Genomic DNA, 26,785 nt, shown 5'->3' on the forward strand with positions numbered 1-26,785 from the left:
TGTAAAAACACAACTGGCAGCACAGCCGACTCAGGTTTATACTTTGACCTTTCCTGAACGATGGATCAGCCTTCCTATAAATACACACAGGATTTTAAGTAAGTTCTATGGTGACACACAGGATGTTGCTGGGACAACTGGCAAGTTCCCAAGATCTGAATTAATAACTTGTGCTGAATAAGAAAAGTACATGTTGCTCAGGAAGAGGGCACAGGTTAACACGAGTGCAATCGATAATGCTTTATACATATTAAAAGTGCTGCATATAAAGTAACATTTATAAAAAAGTAAAAGCTAGAGAGAGACCTTCAAGATGGCAGAGGAGTAAGACACGGAGGTCACCTTCCTCCCCACAAATACATCAGAAATACGTCTACACGTGGAACAGCTCCTACAGAACACCTACTGAACGCTGGCAGAAGACCTCAGACCTCCCAAAAGGCAAGAAACTCACCACGTACCTGGGTAGCGCGAAAGATAAAATAAAACACAGAGACAAAAGAATAGGGACGGGACCCGCACCAGTTGCGGGGGGGAGCTGTGAAGGAGGAAAAGTTTCCACACACTAGAAGCCCCTTCGCGGGCGGAGACTTAGGGTGGTGGAGGGGGGAAGCTTCGAAGCCGCGGAGGACAGCGCAGCCACAGGGGTGCGGAGGGCAAAGCGGGGAGATTCCCGCACAGAGGATTGGTGCCGAAGGCACTCACCAGCCGAGAGGCTTGTCTGCTCACCTGCCGGGGCGGGCGGGGCTGGGAGCTGAGGCTCGGGCTTCGGTTGGAGCACCAGGAGAGGACTGGGGTTGGCGGCGTGAGCACAGCCTGCAGGGGGTTAATGCGCCACGGCTAGCCGGGAGGGAGTCCGGGGAAAAGTCTGGACCTGCCGAAGAGGCGAGAGACTTTTTCTTGCCTCTGTTTCCTGGTGCGCGAGGAGAGGGGATTAAGAGTGCTGCTTAAAGGATCTCCACACATGGGCGCGAGTCGCGGCTAACAGCACGGACCCCAGAGACGGGCATGAGACGCTAAGACTGCTGCTGCCGCCACCAAGAAGCCTGTGTGGGAGCACAGGTCACTATCCACAACCCCCTTCCAAGAGCCTGTGCAGCCCGCCACTGCCAGGGTCCCGGGATCCAAGGACAACTTCCCCGGGAGAACACACGACGCGCCTTACACTGGTGCAACGTCACGCCGGCCTCTGCCGCTGCAGGCTCGCCCCGCCCTCCGTGCCCCTCCCTCCCACCGGCCTGAGTGAGCCAGAGCCCCCGAATCAGCAGCTCCTTTCACCCCGTCCTGTCTGAGCAAAGAACAGACGCCCTCCGGCGACCTACACGCAGAGGCGGGGCCAAATCCAAAGCTGAGCCCCTGGGAACTGTCAGAACAAAGAAGAGAAAGGGAAATCTCTCCCAACAGCCTCAGCAGCAGCGGATTAAATCTCCACAATCAACTTCATGTACCCTGCATCTGTGGAATACATGAATAGACAACGAGGCAACCCAAATTCAGGAGGTGGACTTTGGGAGCAACTGTAGACTTGGGGTTTCCTTTTGGCATCTAATTTGTTTCTAGTCTTACGTTTACCTTAGTTTAGTATTTAGAGTTTATCATCATTGGTAGATTTGGTTATTGATCTGGTTGCTCTCTTCCTTTTTTTCTTTTAATATATAGATATGTATATATAATTCACCTATTTCTCTTTTTGTGAGTGTGTATGTGTATGCTTCTTTGTGTAATTTTGTCTGTACAGCTTTGCTTTTACTATTTGTCCTAGGGTTCTGTCTGTCCTTTTTCTTTTCTTTTCTTTAGTAGAGTTTTTAGCGCTTGTTATCATTGGTGGATTTGTTTTTTGGTTTGGTGGCTCTCTTTTTCTTTCCTTTACTTTACTACTTAAAAATTTCTTTTAATTTTTAATAATATTTAGTTTTTATTTTTCTTTCTTTCCTTTTTCCTCCCTTTTCTTCTGAGCCATGTGGCTGACAGGGTCTTCAGCCGGGTGTCAGGCCTGTGCCTCTGAGTTGGGAGAGCCAAGATCAGGACACTGGTCCACCAGAGACCTCCCGGCTCCACGTAATATCAAACAGTGAAAGCTCTCCCAGAGATATCCAGCTCAACACTAAGACCCAGCTCCACTCAACAACCAGCAAGCTACAGTGCTGGACACCCTATGCTAAACAATGAGCAAGACAGCACCTCAACCCCACCCATTAGCACAGAGGTTGCCTAAAATCATAATAAGGCCACAGACACCCCAAAACATACCACCAGATGTGATCCTCCCCACCAGAAAGACAAGATCCAGCCTCATCCACCAGAACACAAGCACAAGTCCCCTCCACCAGGAAGCCTACACAACCCACTGAACCAACCTTAGCCACTAAGGGGGAGATACCAAAAACAACGGGAACTACGAACTTGCAGCCTGCAAAAAGGAGACCCCAAACACACTAAGTTAAGCAAAATGAGAACACAGAGAAACACACAGCTGATGAAGGAACAAGGTAAAACCCCATCAGACCAAACAAATGAAGAGGATACAGGCAGTCTACCTGAAAAAGAATTCAGAGTACTGATAGTAAAGATGATCCAAAATCTTGGAAATAGAATAGAGAAAATGCAAGAAACATTTAACAAGAACCTAGAAGAACTAAAGAGCAAACAAACAATGATGAACAACACAATAAATTAACTTAAAAATTCTCTAGAAGGAATCAATAGCAGAATAACTGAGGCAGAAGAACGGATAAGTGACCTGGAAGATAAAATAGTGGAAATAACTACTGCAGAGCAGAATGAAGAAAAAAGAATGAAAAGAATTGAGGACAGTCTCAGAGACCTCTGGGACAACATTAAACGCACCAACATTCGAATTCTAGGGGCCCCAGAAGAAGAAGAGGAAAAGGGACAGAAAATATTTGAAGAAATTATAGTTGAAAACTTCCCTGATATGGGAAAGGAAATAGTCAATCAGGTCCAGGAAGTGCAGAGAGTCCCATACAGGATAAATCCAAGGAGAGACATGCCAAGACACATATTAATCAAACTATCAAAAATCTAATACGAAGAAAAATTATTAAAAGCAGCAAGGGAAAAATAACATACAAGGTAATTGCCATAAGCTTAACAGCTGATCTTCCAGCAGAAACTCTGCAAGCCAGAAGGGAGTGGCAGGACAAATTTAAAGTGATGAAAGGGGAAAACCTGCAACCAAGATTACACTACCCAGCAAGGATCTCATTCAGATTAGATGGAGAAATTTAAACCTTTACAGACAAGCAGAAGCTAAGAGAATTCAGCACCAACAAACCAGCTTTAAAACAAATGCTATAGGAACTTCTCTAGGTAGGGAACACAAGAAAAGGAAAAGACCTACAATGACAAACCCAAAACAATTTAAAAAATGGTAACAGGAACATACATATCGATAACTACCTTAAATGTAAATGGACTAAGTGCTCCAACCAAAAGACACAGACTGGCTGAATGGATAAAAAAACAAGACCCATATATATGCAGTCTACCAGAGACCCACTTCAAAACTAGGGACACATACAGACAGAAAGTGAGGGGATGGAAAAAGATATTCCATGCACATGGAAATCAAAAGAAAGCTGGAGTAGCAATTCTCATATTTTGTTTTAAAGACAAAATGGTCTTTAAAATATAGACTATACAAGAGACAAAGAAGGACACTACATAACGATCAAGGGATCAATCCAAGAAGACGATATAACAATTTTAAATATTTATGCACCCAACATAGGAGTACCTCAATACATATGGCAAATGCTAACAGCCATAAAAGGGGAAAATGACAGTAACACAATCATAGTAGGGGACTTTAACACCCCACTTTCACCAATGGACAGATCATCCAAAATGAAAATAAATAAGGAAACACAAGCTTTAAATGATACACTAAACAAGATGGACTTAATTGATATTTATAGGACATTCCATCCACAAACAACAGAATACACTTTCTTCTCAAGTGCTCATGGAACATTCTCCAGGATAGATCATATCTTGGGTCACAAATCAAGCCTTGGTAAATTTAACAAAATTGAAATCTTATCAAGTATCTTTTCTGACCACAACATTAGGAGACCAGACATCAGTAACAGGAAAAAGTCTGTAAAAAATACAAACACATGGAGGCTAAACAATACACTACTAAATAACCAAGAGATCACTGAAGAAATCATAGAGAATATCAAAAAATACCTAGGAACAAATGACAATGAAAACATGATGACCCAAAACCTATGGGATGCAGCAAAAGCAGTTCTAAGAGGGAAGTTTATAGCAATACAATCCTACCTCAAGAAACAAGAAACATCTCAAATTAACAACCTAACATTACACCTAAAGCAATTAGAGAAAGAAGAACTAAAAAACCCCAAAGTTAGCAGAAGGAAAGAAATCATAAAGGTCAGATCGAAATAAATGAAGAAAACAACAGCAAAGATGAATAATACTAAAAGCTGGTTCTTTGAGAAGATAAACAAAGGTAAGAAACCTTTAGCCAGACTCATCAAGAAACAACGGAGAAGACTGAAATCAGTGGAATTACAAGTGAAGAAGGTGAAGTAACAACAGGCAATGCAGAAATACAAAGGATCATGAGAAATTCTTACAAGCAACTATATGCCAATAAAATGGACAACCTGAAAGAAATGGACAAATTCTTAGAAACGTACAACCTTCTGAGACTGAACTAGGAAGATATAGAAAATGTAAACAGACCAATCACAAGCACTGAAATTGAGACTGTGATTAAAAATCTTCCAACAAACAAAAGCCCAGGACCAGATGGCTTCACAGGTGATTCTGTCAAACATTTGGAGAAGATCTAACACCTATCCTTCTCAAACTTTTCCAAAATATAGCAGAGGGAGAAACACTGCCAAACTCATTCTACGAGGCCACCATCACCCTGATACCAAAACCAAACAAAGATGTCACAAAGAAAGAAAACTACAGCCCAATATCACTGATGAACATAGATGCAAAAATTCTCAACAAAATACTAGAAAACTGAATCCAACAGCACATTACAAGGATCATATATCACGGTCAATTGGGGTTTACCCCACGAATGCAAGAATTCTTCAATACACAGAAATTAATCAAAGTGATAAACCATATTAACAAATTGAAGGAGAAAAACCATATGATCATCTCAATAGATGGAGAAAAAGCTTTTGACAAAATTCAACACCCACTTATGATGAAAACACTCCAGAAAGTAAGCATAGAGGGAACTTACTTCAACATAATAAAGGCCATATATGACAAACCCACAGCCAACATCACTCTCAATGGTGAAAAACTGAAACCACTGCCTCTAAGATCAGGAAGACGACAACGTTGTCCACTCTCACCACTATTATTCAACATAGTTTTGGAAGTTTTAGCAACAGCAATCAGAGAAGAAAAATAAAGAAAAGGAATCCAAATTGGAAAAGAAGAAGTAAAGCTGTCACTGTTTGCAGATGACATAATACTATACATAGAGAATCCTAAAGATGCTACCAGCAAACTACTTGAGCTAAGCAATGAATTTGGTAAAGTAGCAGGATACATTAATGCACAGAAATCTCTTGCATTCCTATACACTAATGATGGAAAATCTGAAGGCGAAATTAAGGAAACACTTTCATTTATCATTGCAACAAAAAGAATAAAATACCTAGGAATAAACCTACCTAAGGAGACAAAAGACCTGTATGTAGAAAACTATAAGACACTGATGAAAGAAATTAAAGATGATACAGACAAATGGAGAGATATACCATGTTCTTGAATTGGAAGAATCAACATTGTGAAAATGACTATACTACCCAAAGCAATCTACAGATTAAATGCAATCTGTATCAAACTACAAATGGCATTATTATTCACAGAACTAGAAAAAAAATTTCACAATGTGTATGGAAACACAAAAGACCCCAAATAGCCAAAGCAATCTTGAGGAAGAAAAACGGAGCTGGAGGAATCAGGCTCCTTGACTTCAGACTATACTGCAAAGCTACAGTAATCAAGACAGTATGGTACTGGCACAAAAACAGAAATATAGATCAATGGAACAGGATAGAAAGCCCAGAGATAAACCCACACACATATGGTCACCTCATCTTTGATTAAGGAGGCAAGAATATACAATGGAGAAAAGACAGCCTCTTCAATAAGTGGTGCTGGGAAAACTGGACAGCTACATGTAAAAGAATAAAATTAGAACGCTCCCTAACACCATACAAAAAAATAAACTCAAAGTGGATTAAAGACCTAAATGTAAGGCCAGACACTATCAAACTCTTAGAGGAAAACATAGGCAGAACACTGTGACATACATCACAGCAAGATCCTTTTTGACTCACCTCCTAGAGTAATGGAAATAAAAACAAAAATAAACAAATGGAACCTAATGAAACTTAATAGCTTTTGCACAGCAAAGGAACACATAAACAAGACGAAAAGACAACCCTCAGACTGGGAGAAAATATTTGCAAATGAAGCAACTGGCAAAGGATTAATCTCCAAAATTTATAAGAAGCTCATACAGCTCAATATCAAAAGAAACCAAACAATTCAATCCAAAAATTGGCAGAAGGCCAAAATAGACATTTCTCCAAAGAAGATATATAGATTGCCAACAGACACATGAAAGGATGCTCAACATCAGTAATCATTAGAGAGATGCAAATCAAAACAACAATGAAGTGTCACCTCACACAAGTCAGAATGGCCATCATCAAGAAATCTACCAACAATAAATGCTGAAGAGCGTGTGGAGAAAAGGGAAGCCTCTTGCACTATTGGTGGTAATGTAAACTGATACAGCCACTATGGAGAACAGTATGGAGGTTCCTTAAAAAACTACAAATAGAACTACCATATGACCCAGCAATCCCACTACTGGGCATATACCCTGAGAAAACCATAATTCAAAAAGAGTCATGTAGCACAATGTTCACTGCAGCTCTATGTACAATAGCCAGGACATGGAAGCAACCTAAGTGTCCATCGACAGATGAATGGATAAAGAAGATGTGGCACATGTATACAATGGAATATTACTCAGCCATAAAAAGAAACAAAATTGAATTTGTAGTGAGCTGGATGGACCTAGAGTCTGTCATACAGAGTGGAGGAAGTCAGAAAGAGAAAAACATATACCATATGCTAACACATATATATGGAATCTAAAAAAAAAAAAAAGTTTCTGAGGAACCTAGGGGCAGGACAGGAATAAAGACAAAGATGTAGAGAATGGACTTGAGGACATGGGGCCGGGGAAGGATAAACTGGGATGAAGTGAGAGAGTGGCATGGACATATATACACTACCAAATGTAAAATAGATAGCTAGTGGGAAGCAATTTCGTATCACAGGGAGATCAGCTTGGTGCTTTGTGACCACCTAGAGGGGTGGGATAGGGAGGGTGGGAGGGAGACGCAAGATAGAGGAGATATGGGGATGGATATATATATATATATGTATAGCTGATTTACTTTGTTATAAAGCAGAAATGAATGCACCATTGTAAAGCAATTATACTCCAATAAAAGTGTTAAAAAAAAAGAAAAAGCTAGAAAGAACAAGTGTTATCACAAAAAGAATGAGTGTTTTACCATGACAGAAATACTCAGTTACACAAATAACAGCAACACAGTCTTTATTTAAGGATTTCTTAGGTAATGCACAAAAGGCACACAACCTAAAGGAAAAGATAAATAATTCTGGGAAAAAATGCTGATAATTGTTGAAGATTATGTACATTGAAGATGCATTATACTAGTCTCTCTTCTTTTGGGTATGTTTAAAAGTTTCCATAATTTAAAAGAAACGGTATAAAAAGCTTCTGAATGCAGAAGATACTCTATATAAGGTAGAAAGACAAGATATAGATTGGAAGAAAAGAAATATCTCTTCAGTAACATGGACAACTGACATAGCATTAGTGATCTGAGTATCTACAGTATGTTTACTAATCAATAACAAACTGAGTAATTTTCTTATCTTTGTTTTTTTTTAAAAAAAGAGACAAAAGACAAATTGAAAAACTCAGAAGAAAACACTTGGACAGTCAAGACTCTTATGAAAAGATACTTAATCTGACTGAGTAATCAGTGAAATCCATTAAAAAAGCAACAATGATGTATCAATGAATATCCATCTGTATTCGTTTCCTATGGCTGATGCAACAAAACTGGGACAACTTGGGTGGCTTGAAACAGAAATTTATTCTATCACAGTTCTGGAGGCCAGAAGAGTAACAGAAATTAAGGTGAGCAAAAGGCCACACACTCCACAGAGGCTCAAGGGGGAGATTACGGCGACAGCATTACTTAGCTGTGGCTGCATCACTTCAATCCTCAATCAAGGCCGACACCTTAAATTTCTCTCTACTCCATGTTCACATGGCCTTCTCCTCTGTGTACATGTCCAAGCCCCTTCTGCCCCCTTCCTATAAGAATACATGTGATTGCATTTAGTACCCACTGAAATAATCTAAGACAATCCCTTTATCTGAAGATCTCTATCTTAATTACAACTGTAAAGTCCCCCTTTTTCACCAAATACGGTAATATTTACAGTTTCCAAGGATTATAACTTGATATCTCTGGGGGACATTGTTCACCCTACTACACCATCTTTGGGGTACCTATCCTAAGGTGACTCCCAATGAGTCACACTCCTGTACTCACCTCGGGGGTAGGCAGAACCTGTGACTTGCCTCTGATGAAGAGAATATGGCAAAGGTTATATGATGTCTCTCCCATGCTTGAGTCTTATATAATATAACATAATCTCAGCAGACTGGAGTGAGGATACTGCTGCTGGTCTTGATGAAATAAGCTGCCATGTTTGGAGAGGACCCATGAGACCGCCACATGGCAGGGGACTAATGTGTACCTGAGGCCTCTAGGTCACAGCCAGTAAGAAGCTGGGGTCTTATGCACCTGCAAGGAAATGAGTCTACCAACAACTCTCATGAGCTTGAAAGCAGATTCTGTTCCAAACTTGAGCCTCCTTATGAAAATGCAGCCCAGCTGTTACCTTGATTTCAGCTTTGTAAGACCAGAGACAGAGGACCCAGCTAAGTTGTGCCTGGACACCTGAGCCATGGACAGCATGATATAGCAAACTTTTGTTGTTTTAAGGCACTACATTTGTGGTGATCTGTTACACAACAACTGAAAACTAATACAGAGTTTGGTATCTGGAAATGGGTTACTGCTCTAACAAATATCTAAAATGTGGAAATGTCTTTGGAACTGGACAGTGAGAGGAGACAGGAAGAATTTGGGTAGCATGACAGAGAAAGCCTAAAGTGCCTTCAACATATTTTTAGTTGACATCTGGATTTTAAGGACACCACTGGTGGACTTCCCTGGCAGTCCAGTGGTTAAGAATCCACGCTTTCACTGCAAGGGGCATGGATTTGATCCCTGGTCGGGGAACTAAGATCCTGCATGCCGTGCAGTGTGCCCCCGCCCCCCCCCCAAAAAGGACACCGCTGGTGAGAGCTCAGAAGTGCTAGCCAGGCAGTAATAAGGAAGGGGTGAGGTCAAACCAGAGTATGTCATATCTTACAGAAGGAAAATAATAGGCAATGAGAGAAGGTGTAACATGCACTAGACAAACAGGTTGAGACCCAGAGCATGAATTTTAGAACTCTCTTGTGTCCTGTTTACCGATGACTCGGAAAAAGATGAATTATGGCCTCCTGGGTCTTCATGTGGAAACAAAGGATAGGTCTCGGTATTTAGAACAAAGAATGCAGAAACAAATGACTTATCAGGAAGGAGAAGTAACCACAGCAAAGATAATAAATCAGTCATAATGACTCCCAGGTTCCATTCCAAAGGTACACATCAGTCTAAAGCACATGCTTTTTTTTTTTGGCCTCAACTAGGGATCGAACCCACACCCCCCTACAGTGGAAGGTACCTGGATTTTGTCAACCTAGAGTGACCTTTGCCTCATTTTAAAGCTAAAATCTCCACCCCAAGGGTGGGGGATTGCCACTATTTCTGAACCTGCAACTGTGTTTGAGCATGTTGTCGCACTGTGCAAGCCCATCTAGAACTCCATCTCTACATGGAAAATCACATTTGCCCCTTCAGGAATATGCATGCACCCATAGCTTAAACTTCCCTGATCCTGCTGTGCTGGGAGACAAGGCTTTGAGAGCTATCCCCCTGTCTCCTTACTTGTCGCAAGGAATAAATGCTTCTGCTTTAATCAAAAGTACTTGGTGTGTTCATCTGGCGAAGCACCCCAAGTGATGGATGCATTGTGCCCAGTAACAGAAGAAAATAAGAAACACGTTATTGGAAACTGGAGGAAGGGAGATCCTTGCTTTGTTGGCAGAAAGCTTAGTGAAACTGTATCCTGCATTACGTGGGAAGCAGCATGTGTAAGCAACAAGCTTGTATATACAGTGCAAGAAATTTCCAAGCAATATTTTGAAAGTACCACCTGATTCCTCCTTGCCACTTATGGTAAAAGCTGAGAGTGAGACAGAGACAGAGACAGAGAGAGACAGAGAGAGACAGAGGAAAGGAGAGGGAAGAGAGAGGGAGGGAGAGAGGGAGAGGGAGGGAAGGGGAGAGAGAGAGAGAAACTGAGGTTAAAATTTAAGTAAACAGGAAATAGGACTTGATTTAAAAGTTGACTCTACAGATGGCAAAAGACACTGAAATTAAGAGATTCACTGTCAGGAAAGCATGCTCCATAGAAAAGGTTGAGACTGTGATGATATAACGTTTTGCTAAAACCACAGAAAGATCAAAACCTCAGACTATGCAGTTAGACAAAGGTCCCTTTCAGGTGATTAAGGGTGTGTCTCACAGATCCTTTCACTTAAACCAGAGAGCCTCTAGGAACTTAAAGGCACTGCCCATCAGCCATTTTAGCACGAGCCTGAACTACAGAAAGGATTATCTTGGAAAGATCTGAGGGGATGTGTCTTTTTTCTCTACTGGAGTGAATCCCAGTGAAATTCACAGAAGACTAGTAAGTTTTTGAGAAATTTATTTCAGCAGAAACACTGCCAACTTGGAATGCAAGGGACAACAAGGGTACAAAATGAAAGGAGGCCATTAGATTTCCAAAATTCTATTGGCAGAAAGCAGGCTGATAAAGCCACTCAGCTGCAAATGTGCTGCCTTCCATCAAAAATGAAGGATGACTCAGAGGGCAGAACCAAGAACCAGGAGGGTGAAGTTGAAAAGCGTGGACAAGTATTCCCAGGCTTTGAAACCTAGTCAACAGATTTGCAACATTTGCTGGGCTGGATATCAGAAATGTCACTAGCCAGTGACTTTATTTTTTTATCTTGAATTTCTTCCTGTTTGAACCAGAACATCTATTGTTGTTATCCTATGTTTGTTCCAGCAATGTATGTTACGTGTGTTGCAGCAAATAACTTCTCTCTTTAGTTTCAACCTCTAAGGATGCCTTTCTCAAACCACAGAATAACAGCCAGTTTTGAGATGTTGCCAGCTATCTGTTGTAACAAAGTAGACACTTCTGCCTTATTCTGAAACTAAATTAGATTCAAGGTATTCTATATAATACGTTTACTCTCAATCGTTTTTATTACAGTATGTTTCTTTAGTCAGATGTAAGGGTAAAGCTTCAGTTAAGGAATGCATGGATCCTATCACTTAAGACCTTTTGCAGCAATTCTGCAGCAGTCTGCTGGAAATTGCTGTGGCAATTATAACTTTCTGCCATAGGGTTATTTCCATTCAGAAAAGCTTGTCAATTTTAAATTTACCACTTTTTAAATATCCAAGACAAAACAAATGAGAAACAATGCAAGGAGAGGATTCTGGGAAGATAGTGGAGTAGGAAGCACCAGACATCTGTCCCCCTACCCAGGTAACAATTACACCAGCAGAATTTGTCTGATTAAATATTTTGGAGCTCAGTAACATCCAGGGAAGGCTCAGACAGTAAGCCGTGATTAAGTTTGGTCAATTTTAGCTCTTAGCACAGTAGCCACTCATCCCCCACCCCAGCCATGTGGCAGGGAAGCTATTCTCAGGTTCCTTGAGCAGTTTGCACACAGCTTGTGGGAGCCAGCATAAGCAAAAAGGACCCTGTCTTTCAAATATTGGGGAGCTGTGCTCTGAACGCTGACTGCTGCTTCTCAGGTGCAAAAAGGTGGGCAGCCATTGCTGCTGCACCTCCCTCCCTTGTTGAAAGCCCCTCCCTCTTAGCTGAAGTGACTTCTTGGGGATTTAAAGGGCTGACACCCTTTTTTATGCCACTTTGACTTTTTTCCATTTTCCTCTTTTGGGAGTCAGACATTCAAGACTAGGACATTCAAAAACAACTGCATATATGGGGAAAATTAGAAAGTGACTGTGCATGTCCAGGGAAAGGCTCAAAAAAGACCTGGGAAGACCTTAAGTTCATACTTAAGGCTGATGTTGGTACAAAAAAAGTCTACAACAATCAAAATCAAAAACCAAAACCAAAACCAATCAACAGCATACCCCAGGCAAGGAGGAAAATCTGATTTCCAGAGTTACTACATTATTAGATTTACATGTCTTTTGTTCAACAAAAAAATCACAAGGCATACAGAGACAGGAAAATATGGCTCATTCAGGGAAAAAAATAAATCAACAGAAACTGTCCTAGAAAAAGATTTGATGGAAGATATACTAGATAAAGACTTTAAAACAAATGTCTTAAAGATGCTCAAAAAACTAAAGGAAGATGTCGAAAAGTCAAGAAAATAATGTGTGAACAAAATGGAAGTATCAATAAAGAGAAAGAAAACCCAAAAAGGAAGCCAAAAGAAATTCTGGAGATGAAAAGTACAGTAACTGCAATGAGAAATTCACTGGAAGGATTCAAAGACAGATTTCAGCAGGCAGAAGAAAGAATCAGTGAACATGAAGATAGGACAGTGGAAATTATTGAGTCTGAGGAAAAGGAAGAAAAAAAGATCTAAGAAAAGCAAACAGAACCTGTGGGACACCAGCAAGTACCAACCTATACATCATAAGAGTCCCAGAAGGAGAAGAGAAAGAGAAAAGGGCAGAGAAAATATCTGAAAAAATAATTAATGAAAACTTCAAGATGAAAGATATGAGTATGAATATCCAAGAAGCTCAAAGGACTCAAAGACCTACACTAAGACACATTATAATCAAACTTTGAAAAGAGAGAAGTGAATCATCACATACAAGGGATCCTCAATTAGATTATCAACAGATTTCTCATCAGAACTTTGGAGGCCAGAGACTGATATACTCAAAATGCTAAAAGAGAGAAACTGTCAACCAATAATTATATCTGTGGCAAAAATGTCCTTCAAAAGTGAGGGAGAAATTAAGATATTCTCAGATAAACAAAAGCTGAGGGAGTCAGTGACCAACACCCCTGCCCTGCAAGAAATGCTCAAGGGAATCCTGCACAGTGAAATGAAAGGACAATAGGCAGTAAACTGAAGCTGAATGGAGAAATAAATATTTCAATAAAGGTAAATACATGGGGAATTATAAAAACTTGTGTTACTGTAACAATGGTAACTACACTTTGTTTTCTACCTAATTTAAGAGAATAATACACTTAAAATACAAAAAAAATATTAGTTTAAAAGCCAGTAGTACTATAACTTTGACTTGTAGCTCCAAATCTAAGAGACTAGTGATTCAAAAGAATTATTAGTAACCCCAATATCAAAACCAGACAAGGACACTACAAGAAAACAAATTACAGGCCAATATCCTTGATTAACATAAATGCAAAAATCTTCAACAAAATACTAGCAAGCCAAATTCAACAATACATTAAAAGGATCATACACTATGGGATTTAGTCTAGGGATGCAAAGATGGTACAACACCTGCAAATCAATGTGATAATGTGTCATTAACAGAATGAAAGACAAAAATCATATGATCATTTCAACAGATGCAGAAAAAGCATTTGACAAAATTCAATATTAATTTACAATAAAAGCTCACATCAAAGTGGGTATAGAGGGAACATACCACAATATAGGCCATATATCAGGGGTCCCCAAACCCCAGTTCCTGTTGGGAACCGGGCCGCACAGCAGGAGGTGAGCAGTGGGCGAGTAAGCAAAGTTTCATCTGCCGCTCCCCATCACCCCCCATCATTCTCATTACCTCCTGAACCACCAGCCCCCCGTCCATGGAAAAACTGTCTTCCACGAAAGTGGTCCCTGGTGCCAAAAAGGTTGGCGACCGCTGCCATATATGACAAGCCTGCAGTTAACATCATACTCAATGGGGAAAAGCTGAAAGATTTTCCTGTAATAACAGGAACAAGAAAGGATGCCCACTCTCAACACTTTTATTCAACATAGTATTGGAAGTCATAGCCAGAGCCATTAGGCAAGAAAAGAAAAGACATTCAAACTGGAAGAGATGAAGTAAAACTGTCACTCTTTGCAGATGACATGATGTCATATATAGAAAACCCGGAAGACTCCACCAAAACTGGAGCTGTAAAGGAGCAAAGTTTTTGTATGCTACTGGAGTAAAGCTGGTATTTATTCAAATTAGAGTATTAAAACTTTAGAAGAGTAAATGTAATCCCCATGGTAACCACAAAGAAAATAGCCATAGAATGGACAAAAAAGGAAATGAGAAAGGAATTTAAACATTTCAGTACAAAAAAATCAACTTAACACAAGAGAGAATACTAATGCAGGAACTGAGCTACAAAGAAGCTATAAGGCTTCCAATTATATAAGATACATAAGTACTTGGGATGTAATGTACAACATGAGAAATATTAACACTGCTGTATGTTTTATAAGAATATATTTAACAGAATAAATCCTAAGAGTTCTCATCACAAGGAAAAAATTATTTTTCTTTTACTTTGTGCCTATATGAGATGATGGATGTTCACTAAACTTACTGTGGTAGTCATGATGTATATAAGTCAAACCATTATGCTGTACACCTTAAACTTGTACAGTGCTATATGTCAATTACATCTCAATAACACTAGAAGAAGAAAAAAGCTATAAGGCATATAGAAAACAAATAACACAATGACAGAAATCCCTACTTATCAGTAATTACTTTAAATGTAAATGGACTGAACTCTCCAACAGAAAACCCTACTTATCAGTAATTACTTTAAATGTAAATGGACTGAACTCTCCAATCAAAAGACAGAGAATGGATAAAAATACATGATCCAACCATATGCTATCTACAAGAGACTTGAGATTCAAAGACACAAACAGGTTAGAAGTAAAAGGATGGAAAAAGATATTCCATTCTTATAGTAAGCAAAAGAGAGCAGAGCTGGGTATTCTAATATCAGACGTAACACACTTTAAATCAAAAAAGGTTTCAAGAGACAAAGATGGTCATCATATATTAATCAAAATTTCAATACAGCAAGAAGATATTATAATTACAAATATTTATGTATCTAATGACAGACCATCAAAGTATGTGAAAAACAAATGGACAGAACTGAAGGGAAAAACAGACCATTCAACAGGAGTTGGAGAGGGTTCAATGCCCTACACAGAACAACAGGAAGAACAACCAGAGAGAAGACAAATGAGGAAATACAGGACTTAAAATACAACAAACCAAATAGATCCATCAACATATACAGAATATTCTACCCAACAACAACAGAAAGCCCACTCTTCTCAAGGGTACATGTGACATTTCCCCGAATAGACCATGTGTTAGGCCACAAATTAAGTCACAACACATTTTAAAAGACAGATATCATACAATGTATCTTTTCTGACCACAATGGGACAAAGTTAGAAATCAATAACATTAAGAAAATTGGAAAATTCACAAAATTGTGGGATTAAATAACACGTGTTTAAGCAGTCAATGGATCAAAGAAAAATTGTCAAGGCAAATTAGAAAATATTGATACTTACAGATGAATGAAAATAAACCACAACAAACCAAAACTTATGGGATATAGCAAAGTGGAGCTAAGGAATAAGCTTATAGTTATAAACACATTAAAAAACAAAAAAGATCTCAAATCCAAAACCTAACTTTACATCTTAAGGAAATAGAAAAAGAATTTTTAAAAAATCCAAAGCTAGCAGAAGGAAGGAAATAATAAAGGTTGGAGCAGAGATAAATGAACTAGTGAACAGAAAAACAAAAAAGTAAATGAAACCAAAAGATGGTTCTTTGAAATGATCAACAAATACACACACACACACACACACACACACACACACACACACAATGGAATATTATGCAGCCGTTAAAAAAACAATGAAATACTGCCATATGCAGCAACCTGGATGAACCTAGAGAATATTATGCATAATAAAACAAGTCAGAAGAGACAAATACTGTATATCACTTACATGTGGAATCTAAAAAAACAATACAAATGAGTGTATATGCAAAACAGTAACAGACTTACAAATATAGAAAATAAACTTGTGGTTACCAAAGGGGAGAGAGAAGGTGCAGGAACAAATTAGGGGTATGGGATTAACAGATACAAACAACAGTATACAAAATAGATAAGCAACAAGGATATACTGTACAGCTCAGGGAATTATACCCATTATCTTGTAATAAGCTATAATGGAATATGATCCGCAAAAATAATGAATCACTGTGCTAGACACCTGAAACTAACACAATATGGTAAATCAACTATACTTCAGTAAAAAAAAATATATATATATGTAAGGAAATGCTAAAGATCACACAAAAAACTGTATAACAAATGAATTCAGCAAAGTAGCAGGATACAAAGTCAACACACAAAACTCAATTGTATTTTTATACACAATGAACAATGTGAAAAGGAAATTACAAAAACAATTCCATTTACAATAGCATCAAACAGAATAAAATACTTAAGAATAAATTTACCAAGGAGGTGAAAGACTTATACAATGAAAACCACAAAACATTGGTGAAAGAAATTAAAGAAGACATAAATAAATGAAAACATACCAAATGTTCATGGATTAGAAGGCTTAATATTGTTAAAATGTGACTACTACCCAAAATAACCTACAGATTTGATGCAATACTTATCAAAATTTCAATGGCATTTTTCACAGAAATAGAAAAATCCATCCTAAAATTCATACAGAATCTTAAGAGACACCTAACAGCCTAAACAAACTCAAAAAAAAAAGAAGAAAAATAGAAGACTCACACTTAACTTACTGAAGGCTACAGTAATCAAAACAGTGTGGTATTAGCATAAGGACAGACATACAGACCAATAGAACACAGAGCTAGAAATGAACCCTAGCATATATGCTCAAATGGTTTTTTGACAAGGATGCCAACACAATTCAATGGGAAATGGAGAGTCTTTTCAACAAATGGTACTGGGAAAACTGGATATCCACATGCAAAAGAATGAAGTTGGCCCCTTACCCAGCACCATATATAAAAATTAACTCAAAATGGATCAAGGATCTAAAACAATAAAACTTTTGGAAGAAAACAAAGGACAAAAGCTTCATGACATTGGATTTGGCAATGATTTCTTGGATATGACGCCAGAGACACAGGCAACAAGAGAATAACAGACAAACTGGACTTAATGAAAATTTAAAAATTTTGTGCACCAAAATACACTATCAACAGAGTAAAAAGACACCCAGAGTGGGAGAAAATATTTGTAAATCATGTATCTGATAAGGAGTTAATAACCAGAATATATAGAGAACTCCTAAAACTCAACAACAACAAAAAACAACCAACCTGATTCAAAAAGAGCAAAGGATTGGAATAGACATTTCTCTGAAGAAGACATACAAATGGCCAATAAGCCTATAAATGATGCTCAACATCACTAATCATTAGAGTAATTGCAATCAACACTGCAATGAGACATCACCTCATACCCATTGGAATGCCTAATATCAAAAAAAACAAACCAGAAAATAATAAGTGCTGGTCAGGATGCAGAGAAATTGGAATACTTGTGCATTGTTGTTGGGAATGTAAACTGGTATAGCCACTATGTGAAATAGTATGGTGGTTCCTCAAAAAATTAAAAATAGAATTACCGTATGATGCACCAATTCCACTTCTGGGTATATACCCCAAAGAATTAAAAGCAGGGTTTAGAAGAATATTTGTACACTAATGTTCATAGCAGCATTATTCACGATGGCTAAAACGTGGAAGCAACCCAAATGTCCATGGATGGATGAACAGATAAGCAACATGTCATACAGTGGACCCTTGAACAATCAAAGGGGTTAGAGACAGGGACCCCTGTGTAGTTCAAAATCTGCATGTAACTTTAGAGCCGGCCCTTCAAACCCATGGTTCTGCATTTGTGGATTCAACGAACCTCATGTGGTGTAATACTGTAGCATTTATTGGGGGAAAAAAAAAAATCCAGGTACTGTATAAATGGATCTGCAGAGTTCAAACCCAGGTTGTTCAAGTTTCAACTATATATACATACAACGAAATATTATTCAGCCTTAAAATAGAAGGAAATTCTACTACATGCTACAACATAGTTGAACCTTGAGGATATTAAGTAAAATAAGCCAATCATAAAAAGACAAATACTGTATGATTCCACTTACATGAGGTACTTAATAAGATGGTCAAAATCACAAAGACAGAAAGTATAATGGTGGTTGCCAAGGGCTGTGGGGGAGGGTGGGAGTTCGTGTTTAATGGGTACAGAGTTTCAGTTTTACACTGAAAAGAGTTATGGGGATGGATGCTTGCACAACAATGTGAATGTTTTTAAGACCACTGACCTGTACACTTAACAATGGTTATGGCAGTAAAATTTATGTCGTGTGTATTTTAGCACAATAAAAATACAGTTAAAAAAAAAAAAGGAACGTAAGGAATGCTTCTTCCTCTGTACTGCATATAAGGCAATTGAGAACATTGACATCTGGTTATCATGACCCTTCAGTGATGGCTGCTTAATGAAAGGCAGATAAAGTGATGAGGCAAGATACACTTGCAATAATCATATTCACATTAACAACATATTAAAGCTATACATTATATCCACTGCAGCACTTAACAATAGTAACATTAATGTTTACTCTTCAATAGAACTAGTCTGTTCACCTTATTATATGTTAAAGTCAGGATTTAGATTAAAAGCCAACTTTTAAAAAATTACGTTTAAAAATGAGCCATATTTTAACTTCCCCTGTTAAATAATATTTGAAGATTATGTCTAATGGCTGATTTTACTTACCTACATGTTCTTAAGATGCTTTCATAAACATCTTGCCTAAAGTCTGCTGTAATATTTTCTAAATTTTCAGTGTTATGAAAATTTGGGTGTGACCTTGAATGTGTCTCATACTCACTCAAGGGTCATGCACCATGCATGTCAGTTGGGACAATGGTTGAAGATCATTCTGGTCTAGTTCTACTCTAAGCATTCTCAGTGAGGGATATATTGCCCCCAGTGGGGCATATTGGCTCTTGCGGGATGGGTGAAAAAAAACTACTCTTTTTATATATAAAGCACAGATATTTACAGTACACACACAGAAATATAGTATATCTATGGTGTTAAAGTTTAATTGGGGAGGGTATGCGATTAGGAAAAAAATTCTAAAAAGGATCCTTATGGGAATGATAATGAAAGAAAGGTTGAGAAACGCTGCTCTGGCACTTCCATTCTTACTGTGAATGTTGAATGCTGGCTCCTAATATAGGATCCACCTGCAGGTGAATGAACAATGCAAAGAAGCTGGGGCTCTTGGAGCAAGGGGCTAGATGGAAAGATCAAGGAAGTGTTTGGGATTCTGAATTAGAAAAATGAAGGTTCAAGTCCTGGATCCACTATTTATATAGTATAGCTTTCAGAAAGTTCCTTAACTGAACCCTGGTTACTTCATTTATATAACAGATATTGCTAATATTAGATGCTGTAGAGATCTTATAAGAATGCAAAAAGTTATGTGAAAAATGCTTTGCAAAACTATGGGGCCAGAAAATGATCAGGGGTTACGAGGGGCTTGGATAAACGGAATAGCGGACTAAAAGGGACATAAGGGAACTGTTGGGAATGAAGGAAATGGTCTACAATCTAAGTTGCGGGGGTGGTAATATGACAGTATGACTTTGTTGAAACTCAGAACACTATACTACAATGGATGTGTTTTACACTATGTAAATTGTACCTCAATATCCCAACTTTAAAAAAAAAGTGCCTTGCAAACTATAAATAATCATGCCAGTGCTTTCTATTATGAAGAGTAAGATTCTAGCTTTCGAAGTGACACTGTTGGCCTACACTGAACTTGCAATTGCCTAAAATTCTCTAGCCTTTTCTTAGGAATTGCGATTAAACTAGGTCTTTCTACTTCTGATCTCTCTTGAGAATCAACGTTCAAGACTAAACATTTATTTACTGGAAACATCAATCTGCTAAGTCTCCATCCATTTTTTCCATCTATGATAAGATAAAAAGAAACAACTAACATTTTCGTAGTGGTCTTCAGATCTTTTATTTCTAACCTTGCTATGTGACATATTAGTTATCCTTCTCAGCTTTGTTTCATTCACTACTTTCATATGCATAAAGTCTTCTATATCTTAATCTAAATCATTAACAAAACGCTTAAGTAGGTAGAGAATGATGAGATCCTTCAACTGCAAACTCTTTTTGGACTGTCATCATTTGATTCATCAATACCCTTAGAATACGCTTGTTCACCGAGGCCTGAATGTACCTAATTTCATTATCTTTACATCACATTGCCCAATCTTGTCCACATACATTATGTGCAAATAGTACGTCCTCAACTAATTATTTCGCAAGAAAAAATCCTGACATGATGAAACATTCCCCCTTATTTAGTTCTTAGGAAAAAAAATTTTTATTGAAAACAATCACTGGAGGCCAGGTTTAATAACCATTTTAAAAGGTGTAAAAACTTCCAAATGTATTCTGTTCTATTAACGAATCTATTGTGATTGACCTATATTTATTTATACGTTATAAATAAAATATTAGTACACATGAAGAGTTGGAAGATTGTTTTAAAAGACAACATTCAATAATAAAGCTCCTGGTGGTCCTTCCAGATGGTGGAGGAGTAAGACGTGGAGATCACCTTCCTCCCCACAAATACATCAGAAATACATCTACATGTGGAACAAATCCTACAGAACACCTACTGAATGCTTGCAGAAGACCTCAGACTTCCCAAAAGCCTCAGGAGCAGCAGATTAAATCTCCACAATCATCTTGATGTACCTGCATCTCTGGAATACCTGAATAGACAAAGAATCATCCCAAAATTGAGGTGGTGGACGTTGGGAGCAACTGTAGACTTGGGGTTTCCTTTCTGCATCTAACTTGTTTCTGGTTTAATGTTTATCTTAGTTTAGTATTTAGAGTTTATCATCATTGGTAGATTTGTTTATTGATTTGGTTGCTCTCTTCCTTTTCCTTTTTTTAAATTAATATATATATATATACTTTTTTTTCCTTTTTCTCTTTTTGTGAGTGTGTATGCTTCTTTGTGTGATTCTGTCTGTATAGCATTGCTTTTACCATTTGTCTTAGGGTTCTGTCTCTCCATTTTTTTTTTTCTTTTTTCTTTTAGTATAGTTTGTAGCGCTTGTTACCAATGGTGGATTTGTTTTCTGGTTTGGCTGCTCTCCTTTCTTTCACTCTTTTTTTAAAATTACTTTTAAGTTAAAAAAATTTTATTTTAATAACTTTATTTTATTTATTTCTTTCTTTTTTTCTCCCTTTTCTTCTGAGCCATGTGTCTGACAGGGTCTTGGTGCTCCGGCCGGGTTTCAGGCCTGTGCCTCTGAGGGGGGAGAGCTGAGTACAGGACATTGGACAACCAGAGACCTCCTGGCTCCACACAATATCAAACGGTGAAAGCGCTCCCAGAGATCTCCATCTCAACATTAAGACCCAGCTCCACTCAACGACCAGCAAGCTACAGTGCTGGACACCCTATGCCAAACAACGAGCAGGACAGGAACACAACCCCAACCATTAGCAGAGAGGCTGCCTAAAATCATAAGGTCACACACACCCCAAAACACACCACCAGACGTGGTCCTGCCCACCAGAAAGACAAGATCCAGCCTCATCCACCAGAACACAGGCACCAGTCCCCTCCACCAGGAAGCCTACACAAGCCACTGAACCAACCTTAGTCACTAGGGGTAGGGGCAGACACCAAAAACAATGGGAAATATGAACCTGCAGCCTGTGAAAAGGAGACCCCAAACACAGTAAGTTAAGCAAAATGAGAACACAGAGAAAAACACAGTGGATGAAAGAGCAATGCAAAAACCCACCAGACCAAACAAATGAAGAGGATACAGGCAGTCTACCTGAAAAAGAATTCAGAGTAATGATAGTAAAGATGTTCCAAAATATTGGAAATAGAATGGACAATATACAAGAAACATTTAACAAGGACCTAGAAGAACTAAAGAACAAACAAACAATGATGAACTACACAATAAATGAAATTTAAAATTCTCTATAATGAATCAATAGCAGAATAACTGAGGCAGAAGAACGGATAAGTGACCTGGAAGATAAAATAGTGGAAATAATTACCACAGAGCAGAATAAAGAAAAAAGAACGAAAAGAACTGGGGGCAGTCTCAGAGACCTCTGGGACAACATTAAATGCACCAACATTTGAATTATAGGGGTCCCAGAAGAAGAAGAGAAAAAGAAAGGGATTGAGAAAATATCTGAAATTATAGGGGTGGGATAGGGAGGGTGGGAGGGAGGGAGACACAAGAGGGAAGAGATATGGGAACATATGTATATGTATAACTGAGTCACTTTGTTATAAAGCAGAAACTAACACACCACTGTAAAGCAATTATACTCCAATAAAGATGTTAAAAAAATAAATTATAGTTGAAAACTTCCCTAATATGGGAAAGGAAATAGTCAATCAAGTCCAGGAAGCGCAGAGTCCCATACAGGATAAATCCAAGGAGAAACACTCCAAGACACATTTTAATCAATCAATCAAAAATTCAATACAAAGAAAAAATATTAAAAGCAGCAAGGGAAAAGCAACAAATAACATACAAGGGAATCCCCATAAAGTAAACAGCTGATCCTTCAGCAGAAACTCTGCAAGCCAGAAGGGAGTGGCAGGACATATTTAAAGTGATGAAATGAAAAAACCTACAACCAAGATTACTCTACCCAGCAAGGATCTCATTCAGATTCGACAGAGAAATTTAAGCCTTTACAGACAAGCAAAAGTTAACAGAATTCAGCACCACCAAACCAGCTTTATAACAAATGCTAAAGGAACTTCTCTACGTAGGAAACACAAGAGAAATAAAAGACCTACAATAAGAAATCCGAAACAATTAAGAAAATGGTAACAGGAACATACATATCAATAATTACCTTAAATGTAAATGGATTAAATACTCCAACCAAAAGACATATAGGCTGAATGTATACAAAAACAAGACCAGCAAATATGCTGTCTACAAGAGACCCACCTCAGACCTAGGGACACACACAGACTGAAAGTGAGGGGATGGAAAAAGATATTTCATGCAAATAGAAATCAAAAGAAAGCTGGAGTAGCAATTCTCATATCAGACAAAATGGACTTTAAAATAAAGACTACTACAAGAGACAAAGAAGGACACTACATAATGATCAAGGGATCAGTCCAAGAAGAAGATATAACAATGTAAATTTTTATGAACCGAACATAGGAGCACTTCAATACATAAGGTAAATGCTAACAGCCATAAAAGGGGAAATCGACAGTAACACAATCATAGTAGGGGACTTTAACACCCCACTTTCACCAATGGACAGATCATTCAAAATGAAAATAAAAAAAGGAAACACAAGCTTAAGTGATACATTAAACAAGATGGACTTAATTGATATTTATAGGACATTCCATACAAAAACAACAGAATACACATTCTTCTCAAGTGCTCATGGAACATTCTCTAGGATAGATCATATCTTGGGTCACAAATCAAGCCTTGGTAAATTTAAGAAAATTGAGATAATATCAAGTATCTTTTCTGACCACAATGCTATGAGACTAGATATCAATTACAGGGAAAAATCTGTAAAAAAAAATATAAACACATAGGGGCTAAACAATACACTCCTTAATAACCAAGAGATCACTGAAGAAATTAAAGAGGAAATCAAGAAATACCTAGAAACAAATGACAATGAAAACACAATGACCCAAAACCTATGGGATGCAGCAAGAGCAGTTCTAAGAGGGAAGTTTATAGCAATACAATCCTACCTCAAGAAACAAGAAACAGCTCAAATAAAACCTAAGCTTACACCTAAAGCAATTAGAGAAAGAAGAACCAAAAAACCCCAAAGTTAGCAGAAGGAAAGAAATCATAAAGATCAGGTCAGAAATAAATGAAAAAGAAATGAAGGAAACAATAGCAAAGATCAATAAAACTAAAAGCTGTTTCTTTGAGAAGATTAACAAAAGTGATAAACCTTTAGCCAGCTCATCAAGAAAAAAAGGGAGAAGACTCAAAACAATAGAATTAGAAATGAAAAAGGAGAAGTAATAACTGACCCTGCAGAAATACAAAGGATCATGAGAGATTACTACAAACAACTATATGCCAATAAAATGGACAACCTGAAAGAAATGGACAAATTCTTAGAAATGGACAACCTCCCAAGACTGAACCAGGAAGAAATAGAAAATATGAACAGACCAATCACAAGCACTGAAATTGAAACTGTGATTAACAATCTTCCAACAAACAAGAGCCCAGGACCAGATGGCTTCACAGACGAATTCTACCAAACATTTAGAGAAGAGCTAAGACCTATCCTTCTCAAACTCTTCCAAAATATAGGAGAGGGAGGAACACTGCCAAACTCATTCTATGAGGCCACCATCACCCTGATACCAAAACCAGACAAAGATGTCACAAAGAAAGAAAACTACAGGCCACTATCACTGATGAACATAGATGCAAAAATCCTCAACAAACTACTAGCAAACTGAATCCAACAGCACATTAAAAGGATCATACACCATGATCAAGTGGGGTTTATCCCAGGACTGCAAGGATTCTTCAAAATATGCAAATCAATCAATGTGATACACCATATTAACAAATTGAAGGATAAAATCCATATGAAAATCTCAATAGGTGGAGAAAAAGCTTTTGACAAAATTCAACACCCACTTATGATAAAGACTCTCCAGAAGATAGGCATAGAGGGAAACTACCTCAACATAATAAAGGCCATATATGACAAACCCACAGCCACCTTCGTTCTCAATGGTGAAAAAAACTGAAAGCATTTCCACTAAGATGAGGAACAAGACAAGGTTGCCCACTCTCACCACTACTATTCAACATAGTTTAGGAAGTTTTAGCCACAGAAATCAGAGAAGAAAATGATATAAACAGAATCCAAGTTGGAAAAGAAGTAAAGCTGTCACTGTTTGCAGATGACATGATACTATACATAGGAAATCCTAAAGATGCTACCAGCAAACTACTTGAGCTAATCAATGAATTTGGTAAAGTAGCAGGATACAACATTAATGCCCAGAAATCTGTTGCATTCCTATACACTAATGATGAAAAATGTGAAAGAAAAATTAAGGAAACACTCCCATTTACCACTGCAACAAAAAGAATAAAATACCTAGGAATAAACTTACCTAAGGAGACAAAAGACCTGTATGTAGAAAACTATAAGACACTGATGAAAGAAATTAAAGATGATACAAACAGATGGAGAGATATACAATGTTCTTGGACTGGAAGAATCAACATTGTGAAAATGACTATATGACCCAAAGCAATCTACAGATTCAATGCAATCCCTATCAAACTACCAATGGCATTTTCCTCAGAACGAGAAAAAAATTTTCACAATTTGCATGGAAACACAAAAGGGCCCGAATAGCCAAAGCAAACTTGAGAAAGAAAAAAGGAACTGGAGGAATCAGGCTCCCAGACTTCAGACTATACTACAAAGCTACAGTAATCAAGGCAGTATGGTGCTGGCACAAAAACAGAAATATAGAAAAATGGAAAAGGAGAGAAAGCCCAGAGATAAACCCACGCACATATGGTCACCTTATTTTTGATAAGGGAGGCAAAAATATACAATGGAGAAAAGACAGCCTCTTCAATAAGTGGTGCTGGGAAAACTGGACAGCTACATGTAAAAGAATGAAATTAGAACACTCCCTAACACCATACACAAAAATAAACTCAAAATGGGTTAAAGACCTAAATTTAAGGCCAGACACTATCAAACTCTTAGAGGAAAACATAGGCAGAACACTATGACATACATCACAGCAAGATCCTTTTTGACCCACCTCCTAGAGAAATGGAAATAAAAATAAAAATAAACAAATGGGACCTAATGAAACTTAAAAGCTTTTGCACAGCAAAGGAAACCATAAAGAAGACCAAAAGACAACCCTCAGAATGGGAGAAAATATTTGCAAATGAAGAAACTGACAAAGGATTAACCTCCAAAATGTACAAGCAGCTCATGCAGCTCAATATCAAAAAAACAAACAACCCAATCCAAAAATGGGCAGAAGACTAAATAGACATTTCTTCAAAGAAGGTTTACAGATTGCCAACAAACACATGAAAGGATGCTCAACATCACTAATCATTAGAGAAATGCAAATCAAAACTACAGTGAGGTATCGCGTCACACCAGTCAGAATGGCCATTCTACACCAGTCAGAATGGCCATTACTAATCAAAATAATAATAATAATAATAAAGCTCCTAATGCTTGAGGTGAGGCAATGGAAACAAAA

The 26,785-nt window shown here is 38.0% G+C and overlaps 1 protein-coding gene across 2 annotated transcripts in view; it reads right to left on the reverse strand.

Annotated features, from left to right (window-relative positions):
- The window catches only part of FAM13A (family with sequence similarity 13 member A), a 331,803-nt gene that overhangs the window by 215,190 nt on the left and 89,828 nt on the right, over positions 1–26,785 (reverse strand). The gene's annotated exons all lie outside the window — the stretch shown is intronic.

This window comes from Aethalodelphis obliquidens, unplaced genomic scaffold, assembly GCF_003676395.1.
Source record: "Aethalodelphis obliquidens isolate GAN/ISIS:26980383/991018 unplaced genomic scaffold, ASM367639v1 scaffold17, whole genome shotgun sequence".
In the NCBI taxonomy this organism is placed as follows: domain Eukaryota; kingdom Metazoa; phylum Chordata; class Mammalia; order Artiodactyla; family Delphinidae; genus Aethalodelphis; species Aethalodelphis obliquidens.